The 22503-nt window shown below is 40.5% G+C and overlaps 1 protein-coding gene across 1 annotated transcript in view; it reads left to right on the top strand.

The window, feature by feature from the left end:
- Window positions 1-20293, top strand: part of PCGF3 (polycomb group ring finger 3) — a 132922-nt gene extending 112629 nt beyond the window's left edge. The window contains exons 11-12 of the transcript XR_005955447.1: window positions 16871-16978; window positions 19995-20293. The gene's annotated coding sequence lies outside the window, so the exon portion shown is untranslated. The remainder of the gene's footprint in view (window positions 1-16870; window positions 16979-19994) is intronic.
- Window positions 20294-22503: the final 2210 nt, after the last annotated feature.

The raw sequence follows: 22503 nt of genomic DNA, 5'->3' as shown, positions 1-22503 counted from the left end.
TATACATACAAACACTTCACACATATTTGCATAGATTTAACGTACTTTGTTTGAAGCAGCTCTGCTCATTAAACTCACTGCCAGGCTGATAATGCTCTTCAGCACTGGGTGAAGAGAGTAGGATGAGAAAATAATAAAGTGAGTACCTCACTGCCATTTCAGAGCCTGCTTTTGGCATGTGGCACTGTACTTGGAGACCTGGACCCTACCATTACTTTCCCCGTTGTGAGTTGCCTTGTGCTTCTCTGCAGGTTGGAGTAAAAAAGCCTATTCATGTTTCCAAAAAACTGGCATTATCACATGGGGACTGCGCTGAGCAGCCAACCTGACACTGTTTTCCCTCATCCCACAGCCTTAGCGGCACATGGGCATAGCTCACCACATTGGTGGTGCTGTCTGAAAGAACATGGATAGTCACCTCAGAATGGTTTTTTACTTCTGTTTGTAAACAACAGGTTTTGGAGTGGGATGAGACGAAGAGTTTGTGCATGGTTACTTCAGGCAAACAAATCTCATGAGTGATATGAGTTCTGTGGTCAGCAATGATGTCTGCTGCAGGCAGTTCTTGGGCTTCTACTGCTTCCCCAGTGCTTTGCTATTTATCACTTCCAGAGTGTCCACCTTACTGTGCTGCAGCCACACTTCTAAAGGACCTTGAGTGAGTTTCTGCACAACAAAACTAAAACCAGAAAAAGTTTCAACTTAAGCATGTCTACATTTAAATGCAAAGTAAACAAACTAGAGATGGAATAGCTGACATATAACCCTTCATACACACACATACACATATATAGAGAGAGGGAGAAAGAACTGCCTGAGCATTGCAGAAATTGTTGATATAACAGTATTTATGGAACTTGTCTGGTGATTAAGGTACCTAGAGACAGCCAAATACATATCCCTGGGAATATTTACTTTCAAACACGACCCATCGCATTTGCTTGTTTGCCTGATTGTACGACTGCTAGGATGCTGTCAATTCTGATAAAAGGTGGCACTGCCCAGCCATTTGATGTGAAGACCAGGATGGGCTGCTGGAATGGCTGTTTCCTTTTTTTTTTTAAATTCTCATGACCCAGAGTGCCCTTTGTTTTGCCTAGATTTTAGCTGTGATAAATCCTCTTTTAGGCCCTTATGAATGTCACAGAGCTGTGCAGAGACTGGATATTCTTACAGAATTCATACCATGATCTACTAGATCTATAGAAAGAGCACATATATATATAAATATATATATATATATAAATATAACACACACACACACACACACACATATTGGCAGAAGGAAGGCAGCATCAGACAGATGCAGAAACGAGGACTGAGGGGCAGAGTGATTTTACGCCATGGCAATCTCTTCCATAGATAATTTGTGCTACATGGGAATTCTGTGTCATTATCCAGACAAAATGACGTGTCTGTCAGATTTGTCTGCAGTAGTGGCCTGTCTGGTATCATTGCCTCCCAGATAGCAGCTCGATTTATTATCAACAACATCACCACTGCCACAACACTGCCTCATGCTGCAGCATGAGTGGCTGTGATGCTATAAGATGTGACACCAAAGTTATGTAACAGCAGTGCACACCACAAATGGCCTAGTGGGACTTGATATTAGTGTAATCCATGGAGATTTACTGAGGGATTCGTGAACAAAAGCATGTCAACATTTTCCTGTGATTTCCTGAAGGAATAGCTAAATGGACAAATTGGTGCCAAAGTATGTCTTTATCCCATGATGTTGAAAATCCCAGGGGGAAATTTTGGCTATATCCTAAAAATTGTCAGTACCACTTCGAAAAGAATTTCCATTGCCTCCTTTTGTTCCCTTTTGTTGTAGTTTAACTGCGCTGTCTCAGCATTGCTTTGTTGTGTGACTATGTAGCAAAAGGGAAGGGTAATTCCATCAGCCAATAAACAGTCTGGTCCTTATGTAAATTTATTCTCATCACGCTTTTGACCAAGCTCAAAAACCTCTTATATTCTCTGCTGACAGTCAGAAGGCTAGCAGTGCAGAGCAAAGAGCCAGGCAAAACAAAAGTGTCTAAGCTGTGGGTTTGAGGTGAAATTATCTTTTTTTTTTTTTTTTTTTTTTTTTGGCAGTTGTGTTATTACCAGCTTTGTGTGTGCTATCCCTTACAGAGATCCCGATATTTGGTGTCCTTTGGAAGAAGGTGGAATTTCTGCAATTAATAACTGTGTAGTAGGTTCTCTCCTCCTTACATCACTTCTGCACCCTGGGCTGATTACCTGCCACTGGGGATGTGAGCTTATTACCTTAATGATTCTTTCCCAGAGACAATTCATTTTCTCATGGGGGAGATCTATCAGAGTTAGATCAAGGAAAAGACAAAGCCTTCCTCTGTAAGAGCAGCTATTAAGCTTACTTCAGTCTTATGCCGTTGCTTGGAAGTTTCCTGGAGGCATGGTGCAAACCTTCTAAACCCTGATGGATAGTGAGGAAAGATCAGGGATATGTAAATAGCTGCACTAGGTTGAGAGAGGCTCACGCAGTTGGTAGGAAGTCCTTTGGCATTCTGGTTCCACTGTTTTTGGCTTCCTCCTGGCAGAAACACAAATGGCAAGTTGAAGAACATTTCACAGTGTGCTTTGGATTCATGTAGGCAGTACTCTTCTGAACTAAACGTGGGAGGGAGGGAAGGAAGATGGAAAACTCGGCCATCTGTCAAGATTTTTAAAGTCGCATTGAGAAGGGACATTTTTATTCTCAGGGCTTTTGGAAACTTTCTCTGACAGCACATTTCACAGAGGACTTTCTGACAGGGACTGCTATCTATTTAGTGACACATCTGGGGAAGCAGATTGCACTGTGCAGGGCTGAAGTTCACTGCAGGACTATGAGCAGTTCAGGGAAGTGGAAGATTGGAGGGAAAAGAAGCTTGAAGTCATTCTTGTGGCTTGACTCTCACACTAAAATGCATTTTTAGCTGGTGTTTACTCTCTGGGAATATCCACTGTCACTCAACAAGGTTCTGAAATCCTATGGAGAGATTTTCTAATGCATACACTGATACTCATTAACAAACTAAAAAAACCCCAATTGTCATGAAGAAAACTAAGCACTTACTTCCCTGGTATTGAAACCAACCCTCCCAACCTGCTCTATCTCCCACCTTTTTGTAGTTTTCAAAAATCATGCAGAAGAAAAACTTAAAATAGGTATCAGAATCATCTGGATGTATTTTGCTCTTCAGAGGCAAAGAATGCATTAATAGCAGTGATAGTAGTAGGACACAAAAAATAAACCTTCTGTATTTCTTCCTACATTTGCTGTGGTGGAGCACACAGCCTCTTGTAATTCATTGTGCATGGATGTGAAAAAAAACCTTCTGTATTTCCTGTTGCCCATTGTTACACTAAAAATATTGTTTATGGTTAAGAAGGAAGTGTATCAAGGACGAAATAAAGCAAGAATTTTATTGTTAGTATCATTAAAATATTGAGAGACTATTCAGTTTTATTTAATCTCTAATTGTTGCAAAAATGAAGGAATAGCAATATAGCTGGAGTACTGCTCTGAAATTGTCACAGACACACAGACACACACACAGAGTCTCTGCTTCATTTAACTCCTTTCCTTGATTCTGTGCTGACCCTTCTACTGGTCCCTTGTATTCTAGAAATTCCATACTGGTGGACATCACAGGGGAATGTTATTGGGAGCTTTCAGCATCCAACAGTCCTTTGCCAGGAAGAATGTTCATGTTATGAATTCATCTTTGTTCCCTTTAGGATCACTTGGGATAATCTGTGTATGTTGATGAGATACTGCTCTCTTCCTACACAGGTCTACAGCTCCAAGTTACATCCAAATTAAACACACCCTGGGCCATGTCAGTGTGTATGTCCTCTCTCTGTTCTGTCCATGACCCCTGAACCCAGTTTGTCCAGCTCCAGGTCCACACTTCAGCTGACCTTGGGCAATGTGTTTGCTGCTGTGCTCCTCTGTGCCACATCCTGTGTCCTTCCCAAGGCCTCTGCTGTCCTGCCAGGCCTGGGTTTGTCAGCCCTTTGTCATCCAGTTGCTGCTGTATAAATCTCATTGCACATGGAGCAGCAGCTTGTCATTGCTGTCTATGCAAAACCATGGTCGTACCACACCAGGAGAAGCAAAAGTAAAACAGAACAGGCACAGGCACCTGATCAGCCAGAGGAATTGCTGCCACAGCCAAGAGAAGCAACATAAAGCTACAGACAGGTCAAGGAAAGTTCAGAGAGGGCAAACCTGAGAGGTCTCAGTTCACAGGTCTGCACATTGCTTGCAAAGCTGACAGTCTAATTTAGTAGCAATGGCAGTGTTCTGAAAGAGGGTCACACATAGAGGAAAGAGAACAAGCAGCACTACTTTGTTTCTTTGCAATACACAGTTTCTTTGTGCTGGAAATATCCTGGCTTTGACAGCACTGGGTGTGAAGTTCTAGAGAGTCTGGAGGCAGGTTCAGCTCTCAATTCCATGTTAACCAGCATGCCTGTTTTCCAAGCTGAAAGTACAAGTAAACAGCCAGAAGAAGAAGCTAATTTTCTTAAACACTTTTTAGAAATATCCGTGTGTTCCTGAAGGCAGGCTGAGAATGTGGGGTGTTCTGCATGGGGACAGAGGAACAGCAACCTGTGTTCAGGCCTTTGCCTCCCCACTGGCTCCCCATGCAGCCTTGGCTCACTCACCTGGTCTGTCTGTGGTACACTGTCCACACTGTTAGCATCTTGCAGCAGGTATTGGAAAGGTGGGAATGGGGTCACCAGGGGCTCACTGCAGCTGCTGGAATCAGATAAGTGCAAAGGAGGATGGACAGGCACACTGGAAATGAAGCATGCACATACACATGAGCACAGAGGCCTTGTTTACACAGAACTGCATCTATCTGTCTCTAAGTACGCGGACCTGCAAATGCCATTTCCAGCTTTTGGAAACTCTTAATATTTTAATTTTACCTCTGTTCTTTACTACAACTAAAATTATTTGCAAAATCCAAGCATTTCTGGGTTGACTGTTCTTGAAGTATTTCTGCCTTTCTTCTTAGGTGGGGTTTCCACTGAATTACTATAGCCTAGGCACTACAGAATTTTGTGTCTTTGAACTCCTCTTTCTCCTTCCTTCCCTCATTCCCTTCCCAGTGAACAGGGTGTTTAAAGCCCTGCAGAAGATATAGTCACATCCACAGAACTCTACACAGGATGGCTCAGCTGTGCTGCAACATTATTCTGCTGAAGATCACAGACCAGGGACAAGAGTATAATGTGCTGTGAGTTCTGTATATGTGACATACCAATGCATCTGTGCAGGTTGATAGCCAGTCGTGACCTGCCATGAAAACAGACACATGAAAAATGGCAGAAATAAGAAATAGCAAAAGGAGAGCACTTGTTTAAAGAAGCTGCTAATAAATGATGGGTGTTGGGAAAGCAACAACACCATATGGATCAAGTAAAGGTAAAGAAAACCTGCAGACTCCCAAGGGAGTATTTCTGCTCCCTGCCCAGCTCTCTCCAGCAGCCCTGCTGGATACAGCAGAATTGAGCTCCCCATCATCACAGCTGCTATCCTTAGTGTGGGTCCTGACAGCCTACTCTCCACACCCAATCCCATCTGTGGGCAAGAAGAGCCACAGGAGGACCAAGACACCAAGATACCATGCCATGGCCCTCCATTCTCAACCAGATGCAGGGAGACTCATCTGTCCCGAAAACCAGCTACTGGGAGACCACTGTAACTAAAGGGTTGAGTACCAGTGACTCGAGTGGGACTACAGGTCACAACACGTGTACCTACTGCCAGCTGCTGAGTGAGTGTTTGTACCTTCCCCAGGAGTGTGAATGAGTGTGCACGTCTGTGGGGTGTGTCTGTGTGGTGTCATTAATTGACAATCTTCAATCTTAAACAGCTGGAAAGTAGAGGGGCCTCAGGTCCGGGCTTCTGTGTGGGAAGACCTATGATTTTGGGGTGCCTGAGGGAAAAGCCCACAAGAAGGAGGGGGCTTGTCTGTCTGTGCCTCTGCGTGTGCGAGTCCCGTGCGTCAGTGTCAGCATGCAGGACTGCCGTCCTCTGTGTCTGTGGGTGTGACTCTGGGGTACATGCTCCCATTCGATACTGGCGGAACATGAAAATGAGAAAGAAACAACCATGTTCCTCAGCCTAGGCACAGGCCCAGGGCACTGGGCTGGGCTCCAGTAGTTGCTCCTGATGGAGTCAGTTTTCTTTTGGCTGCACATTATCTCCAAATAAAGCAGTATTTTTGTAGTTACCTGAGAACTACTCAAGTAAGATAACTGCATGCTTCTGGCTGAGAAGTAACAGCATGTCAGCTACTGTACCTTCACTCCTGCTCTCTTGGGCAATTGGCTCTCCATCAGATGGGCCCTGAGATGTTCAGAAGATCCCAAACTGTAAAGAGAGAGGCTCAGAGAAGGTTGCATCTGAAAATGAAACATTTTTAAATGAAATTGCTCTGTTAGTCAATGCAGGTGGTTTCAGGACCTCTTCCTGATATGCATAGATTTTAGTGAAGTTAGCCAATGTGTCTATCATCAGAACCTCATCTCTGCTCATGAATGGGATTAACTGCAGTCAGTCTAGAGCGTGATGGACTGAAAACAGAGTACTTGGGAGATGCAGAGGGCTTAAATTTGCCTGTTTTACTGGTTCTTCAGGGTGAGAAGATGACTGCTTCCCACTGGCTGATGTGAGAGAATGAGCATGGCCACTTGAGGGGTAGAAGATGCACTGCCACTCCTGCCTGCTGCTCTGTCTTCCCTTTTTTTGTACCACAAAGTGATATCATGTGGACACTCTAACGAAATTAGTCTGTTTATGTGTCCATTCATGTTCATCCAGACATTGCACAAACATCAGAAATTTGGAAAGCAGTGTTTTCAGGCCATGGAAGGCCAGGAAGAGATCAACAGAGCCTGACAACATGCAGAAATTTTCTGGTGGTGTCATCTTCCTGAAATATCTGCTGTGAAGTGCTTCTCCTCCAGTTTTATACTTGATTAGGCCCTTTCTCTGTGTCAGCTTTATTCTATTTATATTGGTTAGAGTACAATTCAGAGCTAAAATAATTTCTCAGATTAACAGAACAAGACTATTTCTGTCCTTCAAAAGAGGAATGAAAGTAAGGAAATGTCAGCACTTTTAATACAAGGTAGTGGATTTCATGGGGGCTTCTGCTTAATTAAAGAATTTTTAAAGTTGTGACATCCTTCTGGTACTCTCTTTGGTCCCTAGGCGGTAGAACGGAAAATAAAAACATAATAGTTTTTCACGCCTTCCTGTGCTAAATGTCAGTGTGAATAGCCTTAAATGTGCTCTCATTTCTTGGTGGGCATTTTATTTCCAGGCCATTTGTGAAAGTTACTTATATTTGTCTTCTGTCACACAGAGTGGAGGAGAGCAGCAGAGTGTTACTTCTGCAGTATCATAAAGAAGTGAAGCATTCATTCATATTCATAATTAACGGCACAAACAGCCGCACATGCTCTGTCTGGCTCCTCTCAATTCTTGTTAGATTCCTTGTTTACATACATCCAGTGATCACTTAGCTACTGTTAAGGAACAGGAAATGTTTCAAGGTGACACTGTGGAGATTCCCGTGCAGGCTCCCTGCCAGACATTGCACTCCTTTGAACACAAGCTCTTCTTTCTTTCCTTCTTTGCAACAAACCAGTGCTGAGGCCAAGCACATCCAGAAACTATGCTCTGAAGTTTTTACTGTTCAAGTCTGAAGGTTACTAATTAAACAATAAATCATGAAGAAATAAAGATAGAAATTCAAAAGCTGTATTTTCCTAGTATGTCTTAAAAACAACCCAAATTCTTCCCACATTCTAATCACTGGGGCAGAAATGTCCCTCTTATGCCTTGCCACTGTGCAGGAGGGAAGTGCAGAGCTGTCTGCTTCCATGGCAAACAGGATTCTGGGCATGACACTGGGCCCAGGGCATCTCTGGTAGCTGCAACCTGGCACTCCTGCCTATGAAAGGGGCTGCCAGCTCTATACTCACATTTCAAGCCTATTTCCTCAGGTCCTTCTGCCAGTAGTGACTGTGGCCGTTTTCCTGTTTTCTGCTGAACTGCTTGTCTTTATCCACTTATCTACCAACGTGCTGCCATTCAGCACTTCCCCTCCCATTTCTAGTGTATATGTGGTGCTGCAAGAAAATGGGAAGATCCCTATGTCAGTAATTCCTTAGCAAAAGGAGTGTCAAAGCATTGCTCTTCCTGGTGCTACAGTTCAGAGACAGTGAGAGAGCCATGGACTGGCTCCTAAAATCCCAGCTGCTAGTATCACTTCAGTCTGTCTTTAGAGTCCTTTCCCTGGGAGAGCACTCCTGACCTCTGTCTGAGATGGGTCTGGTGAAAAAACAGGGCAAAAAAGAACTGTGAAAATTACATTGCCCATTTCCCACCTTAGGTAACATGGATCTGCAGTCTACTTCATCTGCTTGTGAGGTTAAGATTGAAAAGTCTGGTCTAAATGGCTCCTATCTGGCAGTGAGACAAACAGTATATATTTGAGTTGTTCCTGCAGCTTTACTCTTGTGTTAGGTTTTTTTTTACCTTTCACATCTCTTTTGGTTGCATTTCTTTAATATCTATGAAAAATTACATTCCCTTCTCTCAGTTTCCTTCTGCAAAGCCCTCAGCAATATTTGGTAGTTTTCCATATTTCAATCTCAGATCTCAAGGTTATGCTATTTCACTCTTTGAAGGGTTGCCTGCCTCATATTTACTGGCTGAACAGCTATGGATGCTGCTGTTGTTTTTCAACTCATGCAGAAACATTCCCTCTGCTTTTCAAGGCACTTATGCCAAAAAATTGTGGAATTTTTAAAGTATCTTCCGCTTCTTTGATCACATGATTAAATCAAGCAGACAGAATGCAATCTCTTGTTGGGATGTCCACACTATATGGTGCACTATCCACCCAGTCATGGAAAATGGTTCTTTAAAATGAATTCTGAACACTTTAAACCTGATGAAATCTGTAAAATCTTTTTTCTTCTCCACCTTTTTCTTGTAAATTCCTTCCTAGTACCAAGTAAACAGTTCATGCTAGACTAGGGTTTTAAGTAACTTCTTGCCTAGCAAGGAAGAGCAGTAACCTCCACTAAAATACTTCATGAGAAACCTTAAAGATACAAGAGCACATTCTTCCATTCACCATCTGTCCTTTTCTTTGTTTCTCAGCAAACAGATGACTAAAAGTGACTTTTTAAATTTTTTTTTTTCATTTTAGTATCTTATTTGCTTTTTAAACATGTTGAGAAAAAGGGTTTTTTTCTTTCCACTGTTCCATCATTTACATCTGGACTCTCAGGTCTCTGGATACATGGATATGAGTTATATCAGTGTGACTATACAGTATGGACAGATAGTCCATCCATGGAGAGTGTAATGTTTAACACAAAATTTGTTTATTTGAACATACCTGATGTTACCCTGGAGTTTTCATTTACACCAAAATGTAGGGTACAGTTAGCAATAACACACTTCTTCAGTACACAGCTCTATGAAAAATACCAAGGTGGTTCAGCTAGTATTCTCTGTAACATGCTCCCCACCCTGATGCTGCCTGTTCCCCGTCTCACCAAGGTGAGACACATGGGCTGAAGCCAGCTCTAGTCCACTGCTGTCTATGTTTTGCACCTAAACTAACTTGACTGGGACAACTTGTTCAGTGTTGCGCTGTCATAATATTTTAAATGTTTTCAAGTGGAGTCAAAATCTTGCTGTCATGTTGGCAGTTTTCTATAATGTATCTAAACCCCTGGCTTGGTAGCAGGCCATAATTTTATCAGCAATTTGCAAAAAATGGTTAAAAAAATTTTAAAAAGTAGTATTTTCAGCTGTATTTCATTTCTTCCCCTTATTAGAGAAACTACTCTTTAGAGAACAAATAAATTTTCAGCCATTTTTGATAATTTTGAACAAATGACCAAAGACAGTACAGTGAATTTCATTATTAAATTTAAGCTGGCTTGTCTGAAAAGACTTAAGATGCACACCTAAATCAATCCAGCCTGAAAACAGCAGAATTAAATTAGTTCCTTTCATTGGCTATTCAGCCTCCTGTTCAATGATAAAATTTTTGAAACTAATTAATATGGCACAATCATTGATTATAAAAATACCATATTTCTGAAATATGAGCTATAAATATATTTTAGTGAAAATTGACATGCCAGTTCCCAGGTCTTAAATGAAATATGATTTCTTACTGTTCAAATAGCCTGGAGTCAGAGAATGTCATGAATTAAGATAGCTCTGTGACAATCTATGACAAAAGGGAATAAATCATAATTAATAATCTCTAGATTCCATAGAGCTTTTTTTTAAAGCATCATTAGAAAAAGAAGCAAGATGGGATATTCAAAAGAAAATCCAGAGGACTTGTAAGAGGAAAAGAAAGTGAATTGAAAATGAATATTGTCAATTAAAAAAAAAGTAGGATAGATAATTATTAGCATGCATCTACTACTGAAGGAAAAGTCTAATCTCTAAGACTGACAATTTAAAAGGTCACAAGAGATCTGTAGTCCTATAGATTATTTTCTCTTATGTTATTATTTTCTCTTAAATTGAAAAGAGGTATGGAATTTGCTAAGGAATACATGTAGTACCCAGTTCCATTTGTTGAAATAGAATAAGATCTGCTGGGCAGGAACATACATGATATCTGAGAACAAATTCTGTTTCTCTTGAGGAAGACCATGGCAAAGCTTTTCTGTTCTAAGTAGGAAGATATTGCACACTACTGCCTGGCAGGAACAAGCTCAAACTTCCATTGTAAGCTTTTGGATAGTCTGCAATCATGAATTAAGAGGATGACTTAATCAGCTGATGGTTGACACTTGTTATACCTTGGAAATTAATGAATGACTTACCTCAAAGTCTATGGAAAAACATACATTTTCAGTGACTTCAGTGAGGTGTGTTTCAGAGATGAACAATGGCTTGTAACACACGATATTTTGTGTTATTGTCAGCCTTTCTAAAACACTTCTGCTTAGAAACAAGAAAGACAAGAGGGGACAATTGTGCCATGACAGGTGTATGTGCACCAGGTCTGACTAATACAAATAGCTAAAGGGTCCTCAAGGGCCTTAAAAGCACTGCCAGATTCACCAACAGGCCTTTTCAATTACATATCACACTGTGACTTGACCGTAATGCCATTAGCTATATGATTTTAATCCAATTTGCTGTCACTGAAGACTTCAGGCATTGTCCTTCAGGTTTACTTTCTGGAAGCTCTGACAGCCTGGGTGAAGCCAGCTCTCCCAACCTATTTTTAATACAGTTGCTTCTCTTGCTGAGCTTATAAATTTATTAATAGAGTTAATTTCTTTCAAGCTTTACATGTTAATGCGAAATGACATTTAACCAAACAAAAATCTTAGTTGTCAAGTGGCTGAACTGCAGGTGACAAGCAGTGGCCTGGTTCCTGTGTGATAGCTGTCATAGCTACATTAAACTAGTAGTACCTGCAATTAAGTTGTGAAATCCATCTCCCTGTTTTAACACTTTAACAGGCACACTCTGTCAGTATTGGACGTAGCAGGAGAAAATGAAAGGCAGATTATGATCTGTGTATTATAGAAGTATTTTGGAGATTTTCTGAGGAAATATTGCAGATGGCTGATTCTGCTGTTAATCCCATGCTTTGGTTATGTCATATCTCTATGCATCATAGAATAATGAGTCCATCTTGTCTGCAGTCCATATACTGAGTATTTACACATTCTTCAGTGCCTATCAAAACATATCCCTATTTATTAAATGTCCAAAGGTTAAAGTTAGCCTCCATTTCATCAACAGCACCAGCCTCCATAAATAGATTTTCAGTCTAGCCACCAGCTTTATCCTGGCTGCTTTTGTACTGGGGTGGAAAAGAGATATCCTGGTGGTGTCTACAGATCTTTCTCAATTTTCCTATGACCAGCTGTACTTGAACATTCACCTTTGTTTGACTGCACCCAAATCCTGATATCTGGAATAAGCTGCAGCTGTTTTGTAAGGTATTTGTCATGGAAATGTGTCATTTTTTTCTCTGCAGTGTTTGACTGCAGCTATTCATATCTGGTTTGGATCAACTTATTAAAAGGTTTGGGGGACAGGATCAATCTCTTTCATTTTGTGGGATCATAGTTCATAAATTAAATTTTCTGCAAGCCAAAGCAGTAGGAATTTTATCAGCAATGACTGAGAAAATGAAAAGATGCAGTTGTTTGGTTTCAGCTTTAAAACTGCAACCAATTTAATTCTGATGTGGAAAATACACCTCTTTTTTTCTAGTTTCATTTTGGTTTTCAGTATACTGTTTGCAGTGGCTAAGCATTCTCAGCAGTGATGGGGCCTCAGAGTATGAGAGAGATGCCCTGTCTGTTAGAGTGAAAGATAGACACAGCCAAACAAGTACCATTGTTTAGTGATGGTGGTGCTCTTGTGTCTGACACAAATGGTTTAAGGTCTCCTCTAGCTTGTTGTAGTTGGTGTAGCACACTATGGACTTTATTTAAGAAACTGTCATTTATAAGAAAACACTCACAGACACCAAATTAAGTGTTCAGAAAGTTTTGATCTTTTTCAACTTGGTGTTTCCTGTTGGTTTTCAGTTTTTTTGTTTTGTTTTGTTTTTTTTTTTTTTTTTTTTTTTTTTTACTGGGAAGGAAGTTTTTCAAGTTTTTTTTTTTTTTTTTTTTTTTTTTTTTTTTTTTTTTTTTTACTGGGAAGGAAGATGATAGATCAATTATGATTTAGGCTTTTCAGAAATTGTTATTTTATTCTTAGCTCTTTCTGAACTTCTGTCACTGATGACACTTAGACTAGAGTTTGTGTGCAAGCACTCCTGGTGTTTTGATCTCTAATCCCTGCTCTCTTTCCTTTGGAGCAGAAAAAATAGTGCTTTAAATTCATATATGAGTTATGTTCTGTTCCACCACCATGAGTAAAGCAGAAAAATGACCCTAAAAACATTGCTTAATCTGTTGGAAAGATAAACTTGCATAATGGCAGGAAGCTGTTCAGCAAAGAGATTAAATTGGAGAGAATTTTTTTTAATTTGGTTTTCCCATCATCTTAATATAATAAGCAAAGCAATTTTGTACAGCAAGTCAAACAGTCTGCAAAAGCAATTTATCAGTACCAGAGGGATATGACAAGAAATTGTAGCATAGGGGTCCTTTTGCATTTAAGGAAAAGCAATGCTGCAAAGCCCCTCTTGCTTTTGCTCTTTGGTCTTGCCTGAGCACTCAATTTAGGACTGAAGGTGGAACTAAATTCTCATTTTGTATGCTTGTTGGGAAAATCATGTTATTCTCATTATTCTTTAATCTGTGTCTCTTTAAAAAGGGTGGATGAACTCCTTATGTCAATCTAACATGTTTAGCTACTCAGTGTTGCTAGCAGCATTATTCCAGGAATCCTCCATGCTAAGAAACTGTTTAAGTCCTACAACTTCAGTATTGGATGAAAAAGGCATTAAGAAAGTCACTTTTAATATCCTAATTCATGTAAGCTCGTTCCAGAATTATCTGGTTGCCTCTAACTATAGTTTTGGCACAATATGAGATAATTAACCACAGCAACAACAAAATCATCTTAAATGCCATCTAGTAGTCTATAACCATGTTACTTGTGGAATTACAACCCCCAAACATTTTTTTCCAAGCATTTTGTGCCCTGGTGCTCTGCTGGTAACAATAATGCTAAACATCACTTGTCATGATTCCATTCAGTGGTCTGTGTCAGCAACCAGTCAAATCCTGGGTCTGCTTTAGTGAAACGTGCCATTCAGACCTGCTCTGGGGTACAGAACACGGATGTTGCAGTCAGATGGTCTCCAAATGACCTCTCTTTAGCTTCTGGAAACCTTCTCAGCAGATTTATTACTGTGGCACACAAAAGGGATTTATAGCTGAACGGAGTCAAGTGATGCAGTAGATGAAGATTGCAGAAGATGAAGATCAAAGGAGATGAAGAACCAAGGTTTTCTTCACACGTGTAAATGTGTGGGCAGGGCTCAGCTTTGCTGACTTTTAGCTGCTGGGGAGAAGCAGCAGGTGAAGGAAGTGATGCATACTGAGAGCTTTATGCTTTCTTCCCTCATACCATGCCTGTCAGGAGGGACACGTGGCCAGGTCCATGCTATCCCCCATCCTGGTGATACCCTGAAGGCACAGTACCCCACCTGTCCTCATGCATGGTCCCAGCTCTGCAATGAGTGAGGGCCAACTCAGTGTCCTTGCCTTGGGGCTGACTTCTAGGTTTTTTTCCCCTTCAAATTCTATCCAAACTGTTTACATTACATATGCAATAATGTGGTATAAAATGTTTTACTTCTAACTGGAGGGCATGGAAAGAAGCAGTGAAGTTGATAATTTCGATCTGGAAGGCAAGATTTAAAAATCACCAGTGGAACACCTTCCAGTATAACACTCTTTTTCTGGGATTATCTGGGTACCAAATTGAACAGAAATATACACTGTGGGGAAGGAATTACCTTCTCACTGCTTTTCAGCTAGACCAAGTGAAAAGTAGGCTGTTTCAAGAACTTCAATTTTGCCAACAATAATTTTGCTATCTCCAAAGAGCTCCATACAGGTGTCTGCCAAACGTTTATATCTGTCCTGGGAAACTATTTGTTGGAGTGTTTTTATGTGGGACTTGTAACACGTTGAAGAGTGCAAGTGCATGCTTGCTGCAAAGTGAAAACCACTGGTTCAGCAGATGCAAGCAATCTTTCCCAAAGCATTGTGAGCATGCAGAATTTCAAGCTGCATGGGAAATGGCCACAGTCTCAATACCTTGGCAGTGCTAATCTGGTCGTGATGAGTCATTGCTTGCTGGTAATGGAATTCTTTAAAGAAAAGAGTGAGTCATCTTGTGCAGTACCAAGCAGGAATTGAATTGCCTCTGGGCATAGAATTACAGGAAAGCAAAGCCAGGGAAATCCTTTTAGTGCTGCAGTAAAAGCACACAGATTACAGGTGCTGATGTTAAATTGATCAGTCAAAGAGAACAGGACAGACACGTGACTCTTAGTGCTAGCCAGCAGAAGAATTTTAGCTAGAATGTCCTAGATGACCTCCCAGTAGAAAATTATGTATGCTTTGTTGCTATCCTGTTTTCTGACATGGGAGTCTTGTCCAAGTCTGCCAGAATGATCTAAAAGCAGTCTTTGTGACAGCAAAAATCTTATCTCAAAGCATTTTTAAACTGGTCCTAAATTCAGTATTTAATGAAGGTGCACAGAGTGGAGAATTTTGTGGCATGGAATCACACCCAGGGTCTGGAACACAGGGAAGAACATCTGAGCAGCCTAATAGCTCCCTTTCTGTCTTCTTGATCTGGAGTGGCTATGAGAACTTCAGTCTCCTCGTGTAAATTAGCACCTGCTTAGTGCCTTAATGACTTCAGGGCTGCCTGAAATTTGTATAATGTTGCAGACTGAAAGTTATCTCTTACATCCTCAATGTCTTGTCTTGTGACAGTAAGATGTGGCAATTTCATAGAATCACAGAAGGGTTGAGGTTAGAAAACCATCGAGAGACCTGAATCCAGGCTTACTATTAAATAAGGATCAACTACAGCAGGTTGCTGAGAAACGTGTCCAGCTCAGTCATGAGCACCTTCAAGATGAAGATTTTACCACTGCTCTGGCCAGCCTTTTCCAGTATTTGATCACATTCCAAGTAACAAAGTTTTTCTTTAGGTTTTTTAGTGACATTTTTTCTCAGACTTGCTGTATATAATTCATCTATAGCTCGACTAGAGTCTCAAAACTGTTGCAGATGCATTACTCCTCAGCAATAAAAGTTCTTCAGTGCCTTGCTCAACCATTCCACCATTTAGACCTAAATATAGGGTGTATACTTCAAACTTTATTATTCTGATTATATTACTACTATTAAACTTTTATAATTGCAAAAACAAGTGATTGGTGTTTTTCACAATACCCCCTTGGGGTATAATTCATCAGAGGGGCTTTGCAGGTTGCTGCTGTGAGAGCTGCATATGCTGTGCCACTATCTCTCAGGCAGCGTGACTTGTGCCACGATGCACTTCTGTAACTGCAGCAGTGACACTGCTGCTGCTAAAAGTAACCACCTGATAATATGGAATGAGCTGATTTGCCTGTGGCAGGGGCCATGTAAATTCTTGCAGTCTGCTCAGCACAGCGTCTCAAGCATACCTGGTTTCTCAGTTCATCTCTGACTCCTGCAGTATGGCAGTACCCATGAAATAAAACTCATGCTGCTTTTCCCAGGCCTGGCCTTTCTCTAGAGTAAACTAAGGGCTAAGGGCAAGTGTGCCTTTTTGTTTTTTCAATCTCTGTCACAGTAATAAAGTGTGTGACAACGTAGTTACATAGATACTTTCATTTTTAGGCCACTTTTTGAGGCCTGTACTGCATTCCAAGAGTGCAAGTGCATGCTTCTGTTCTCAAATTCTGGCTTTGGCAGCCTGTTGGTTCAGATTGGTAACACATCCCACGTCTGGCTAGGAGGACCCCAAATCCTCATAAAAGCAGACGACTCTTACTTACCCCTGACATCAGATGTTGGAATGACAGATGCCCAAACATGGGTGATACCAGGACCATCTTTTAATGCATTATTCTTTCTTTTGGTAACAGTGGCAAAGCATCAAAATTTTATAAGGAGACATAGTACACAGGCAATTTGGAAAAAAGCAATTTTTTTCTTTGTTTTTGTTTTTTCCCCGCAAATTTCTGGTAGCTGTACTAACCAACACATTTGATGCCCAGTTTATGCCATCAAACTGAAATGGCAAATGTTGCCTGGCAATTTGTACCATTGTGCTCACAGCATTTTTCATTCTGTCTTCCAGGTTTTTAATTTCTGTGGCGTCATCAGAACTTAGTGGTGGTAAGACGTACAAACAAACTGAACCTTCCCTGATGCCCTCCAAGTCTGAGATAAGGAAAATGGATGTCAAGTGAGTAATAAACTTGGGGCTCATTAGACAATCCTTGACCAGCTGGCCTGGTTGCTTTCTGAACTGAGAGAAACACAGGTTTCAAAGTAGGACATGGTAACATCTAAGCGATGCATGTGAAATTGAGTGGAGTATTTCCCTAGTAGGTAAATTTGTAGGTTAGACATTTTGAGATACATTTTTGTAGGTTAGACATTTTGAGATACATTTTCACTGACTTCTGTAATTTATATAATCTTTCTAATATCGTATTTTACTTAGTCCTTTTGGATTATGAGGACTCTTTTAGAGTCTGTAGGAGAACACCAGTTCAATAGACTTACGAAACTACTTGTTTGACTGTGGTTTTCTGATTATATTAATCATCTGAGTACTCCACCCAAAACTCCTGTTTGGAGTGTGGAAATTCTCCATATGTGGAGAATTCCTGCAATACTGATAAGAAGGTAGAATATGAAAACTATTTATAAAAAGTGCTAATACTAGGTTTGAGAATACTTGTGCCGTTGTGTGAAGACAGTAAATAATATTGGCTTGGAGCAGCTTCTACATTTGCTACAGCAGAAGGGAACAACTCCTGGACAACATCAGTACTTGATGGTACTTTAGGTATCCGTTTAGAAGAAGCCACACTGATGGTGCTAGACGTTTGCTGCCTAAGTTGTTGCACAGTAGGTGTGTGAGCATAAAATATTGTTGTGTGCAAAGAGGGTCTTTATTTCCAGCATTAGAAACAGATAAGGCTCCTAATGCTTCTCATTTCCTGTCAGCTTTTCAAAAGTGCTGGTGAGGAGTACTGATGCAGAATGTACAGGTTGTGGGCTTCAGAACATGGGACTTCAGGGTCAGCTTTCTGACTGCTAAATGGAAGCAGTGACTTTTCTCCCATCATATTTGAAAGTTTATGCTGAAAGACAAAATCTGTTTCATATCACATATATCACGTGCAAGCTGGTGGAAAGGTGCTACTTCTGAAATTATTCTTTTGTGTCTTCTGCATTGGCTATCTTTTGCCATTATTTGGGAAAGGGTAGGAGGACAGAGGGAAGAGGAGCACAGGCAATCTCTCTCTGTACCATTTCATCATTCACAACATGATGATCAATCTGAACAACTGGGAACATGGTTGCCACTGTCAAATACTGAGTATGTGGCATTTTGTTTTCATTTGCTATGCCTACTGGATGGCTTTGTTTCTACATGCGTGCTATCTTTTGATTCACTTTCCAAGTAGGAATTGGAGCTGAATGTTTGTCTTCTGCTTCTGGAAGCTTACAAAGCATTAGCCTATATTTTTTTTTTCCATTTTAACACCTATTTGCCTCATTTTCTTCCTGTCCGTCAATGTCCCTGTGCTTGCCTTGATTCCCACTGGAATTTCAGGGCATGGAGCAGCAGCAGCAGCACTGCTCTGCTGACTAACTGGTTCATGAGAACTCTTGTTCTCAAATTCTTGTTGGTCTTGTTTGGCTTTGCTTTGCAAGTAGAGGAGTATACGCAGGTGTCATAAGTACATCTGAAATTTCTGTCCTCTGCTACGCTTCTGCAAAGAGCTGCATGTCCCAGCAGATGGAGTAAGATAAACAGCAAATCCACAGCCATTGATATGTGCTGGTTTCCATCAGAATTTGAATGCAAGCCGGATGTCAGTTATATATATATATATATATACGCACACTGGATGTCAGCAGTATATATACTACTAACAGTATATATACACATAGGCTGTAGTCAGCTGATTGGAAGGGTCAGATACTTGCCCCTGCTTTGCAGTTCTGTGAGTTAGTGTTAACTGGGATGGCAAATGTCTCAGAAGTAAACTACCAGTAACAGTCAACTGGAAATCATATACTTCCCCAAGCACTCTATTGTCTACAAAGAGACATAAATCAGGGAAGGATGTCAGTGGTTCTTAGGGAATTAGTTATTCAGTCTTTTATTAAAGGAAAAAAAGGATTTTTTTCCCCACAATTCAACATCTTTTCATCTAAAACAAAAACAATGTCACAAGGAGAAACTCTGTACTATTCAAAAGCCCATAATTCTGCAGAGCATTTTGCAAACATAAACATCAAACCTTGGGTGGCCTACACAATCAAAAATACATGTCTTTTCAGTTGCCAGCAGCAGGAGTATGCCAAGAACCGAGTCAGAAATCACCCCCAGGAAGTTTGTTTTCGAAAATAGGCAGGTTGTATTAGGATGCATGGTGAGCCTGTGGGAGTAAGAGGCTATCCACATGCCATGAGTTTGAATGTCATTGTTGCACTTGCTTAGGCTTCTAGATTGTGATAGGGCCCTTGAAAATGCCAGAGAAATAATAATAAATAAAGACATCTAGGGATCTAATCCATGTTAATTTAATTTCTATTTTCTTTTGCCTTTTTTTTTTTTTCCTTTTTAAATACAGTTCCTGCTTCTATAAGTAAACAAGGAAAACTGGTAACTTTCCTGCTTGAAAACTCCCATATCTTCTGGTATATTGATATTCATGTTCCTGGTGCTGTGTTTTGTTACCTCTGCAGAAGATTATGTTGCTTTCTTTCCCTTGATAAACTACTGTTTTTTCCCCCTGTCTTTTTTGCTACAGTTTGGGCTTTGTTCAGTGACTGAGATCATAAATGTATGTGCTTGTATCTTAACTGTTAGCAGCCATCTTGCAAGTATTGTGAGTTAAAAACATGTTCAGGTGTTTTTTAGGATTTCTGATACGAAGAAGTAATATAATGCAGAATGCTAGAAGGTGAAACTTGTACTAGAACTATGATATTGTATGTCAGCTTCTGATAAAACTGCATAAAAATTATAATTTTCAAGGTACATTTATCCTACAGAGTCATTCACAATCCTATCCCTGAAGAACAAACAATAAAACAAAAAAATCCCTCTCCAAAAACTCTCTCATATTAACAAATATACATTACTTAATCTGTATACATATATATGTGTGTGTGTGTGTGTGTGTGTGTGTATGGTAAGATTATGTAACTGCTGTTTCTTTCCCTTTCTATTTTAGTTTCTCAGCATGATTGCAGTTGTCTACAGAGATAATTAATAATAAAGGAATACTTTTGCTCCTGTTGCCCTAAAGAAGGAGGGCAGGAGTGTTGTTGCTGCTTCACAGACGAAGAGAAAAGAGTTCAAGTGGATCTTCTCAAGGTCACACAATGACATCTGCAGCAGAGCTGTGATTTGAAGCCAAATCTCCTGAACCACAGAATTTAGACTATTAAAAGACCAAAATATATTGGATGTAGCAACAATAAAGACACCCAAATCAAATGCATATTTTCATGCCCTTCCCCCTCCTCCCCTGCCCAACAAAACAGCAAATTGTGGGCTTTGTTTAAACATTGCTCCAGCAATATAATAGCTCTTTACTTTGCAAAGCTTGATGGATAGGACTGTTCACCTAGTCCCAAATTTGTTGGCATGGGAATACTGCAGGGGAACCACAATTTTCAAAAGAATATTTATTTTGAAGTAGATACATGCCTCATAGTTTCTTTCTTTAAATCAACTGGGTAAGAAAAGCTAAGACATTCACCTCCAAGTCCTGAAATGAAGGATTCCAGCTGTTTCTCAATTTCTATCTTTAAAATGTACCTTTGGTGAACTACTTTTGGAAAAAGTTTAATTTATCATGCACACAACCTGTCATTATGTGCAGTAGTGGTCTATTTTTCCTATGTCTCCACTGTCTCCCTGCCCCGGTTTGGCTTTTTTCCTTCAAACAGTCAGCACATTTGGACAGAACAATTTTCCTGCTATCCTATGCAGCCTTTAGGCTTTGGGGGCCTATTGAAATACAAACCAGAAATAGGCAGTTTCATTCTAGATGCCCCTTGCCTTTCTCCCAGTAAGTGGAGTTGTCTCCACTGGCTTAAATCAGCACATAAGCCTGAGAGGCTGCCAGTGTTCTGCAGAGACTGAGTGGTTCTGCTTACCACTTTTGGGGTAGTTCTCTTCTGATACCTTAAATAACCTGATTTTCTGACAGCTTGGTCTATCTACTTTAGCACTCAGCTCTTGCATTCTAACCTTGTCAGGGTTATCCCCTATCTCTTGTGCCTTGATTAGTTGAGAAACTGGAGCTAGGTTAGTTCTGGTGTGTAGAACTGTAACAGCTTTCCCCCGCACCTGGCAGTTTCTGTTCTCATTGACAATTCTCAGCTCTAGAAACATTCTGCATTTTTTCTTTTTTATTGCTTTTCTTTTTGTTATTTTCATTTTCAGCAGCTTGGTCTGCTTCTGAACAGTTTTCATTTAGGGTCACATATCTGCTGACTGCAAAGATTATGCTGATTTCTGCTGCTTCCCTGACTCATTTTGATCCTTGCAAACAGACGGTGCTAGGCTCTCTTAGAAAACCTCACCACTTTGCCACGACTTGGGCAAAAGATATAAGTATGTATAACTTTGAACTCTGGAGGCCATAGTATTAAGTGAAGATTTCTGGATTCAGTAACTTCCTGTCTTCACTCAGAGAAAGAAAATCAGAGGGAAATGTTATGTATAGTGGATTAATAGTTCCCTTGGTCCCTGATCATTTGTTTCTGTGGAGAAGAAAATTGTTCTGAGATGGGAGGATTTGCAGTCCTGAGTTAATGTGAAATAAGGCAGTCTACCAGCACAGTGCCAAGCCATTAGTGATTTACTTCACCTGAACTGGTAGGTCTGGTTTGAGAAAGTCACTGTGTTGCACTATTATGCTTTCATTGATATGGCATTGAAATGCACTACGAGGTGTATGTCCATCAGCACTTTACTCGTATCCTCCACTGGTTTTGAAGAATGCATTGAAGTGACTAGGGACGTGGCTTGCTCAGGTTTGGGTGGGCATAATAGGCAGCAAGGTATGTTGCTGTTTTTCAAGAAAAGAGGGATATTGTCAGATTTTGCTGTTTAGTGAGAAAAGTGGAAACCAAATAATACTCAGACCCAACAGTTTAGTTCTGTTTAGTTTAGGTGATCCCATTCATCTCCAGACTTTTCTGGTCTAGGAAAAGGATGTAATTTAAAACTCTCTCGGCGTCAGGTCAGACATGGAGATCTGGGACTGGCAAACTCTTCTCACTACAATGTTACTTTGCCCTACTACACAAGTGTTCAAAGTAGAGGTTTAAAAAAGGGTGTCTGAAAATAAGCAGTTTGGCAGAACCATGCCAGGTTTTAGTGTTTTTTGCAAAACACATGCTAAGTCCCCTTAACCATCATTTTTGTGCTGAGTTGTCTTGATTTCATCTGCTATTTAGAATATTTCTGTAAGATTGTTAGCCTTATCTTCTCTGCTCAGGACTCTCCTTGGATAATTGTGAGTGACTTTAATGCCTTTTCCCCACCCAAGCTTTGGACAGAACAGTATATGAGATTTAGCTCAGCCTTTCCACTGAGCAGGTACATAAGAGACCTCCCTACCCAGGAAAAGCTGCCGAGTTTTCAGTCATGTGGTTTGTGGGAGCAGTAGGGGAGGCAATATGTTCTTTAAATGTACTTCTGACAGGAGAGAAAATGGCCTCAAGTGG

This window comes from Pyrgilauda ruficollis, unplaced genomic scaffold (genome assembly GCF_017590135.1).
Source record: "Pyrgilauda ruficollis isolate IOZ18807 unplaced genomic scaffold, ASM1759013v1 scaffold106, whole genome shotgun sequence".
NCBI lineage: Eukaryota > Metazoa > Chordata > Aves > Passeriformes > Passeridae > Pyrgilauda > Pyrgilauda ruficollis.
Note: the sequence above shows the minus strand (reverse complement) of the source record. Positions and strands in the feature narration are given on the sequence as shown.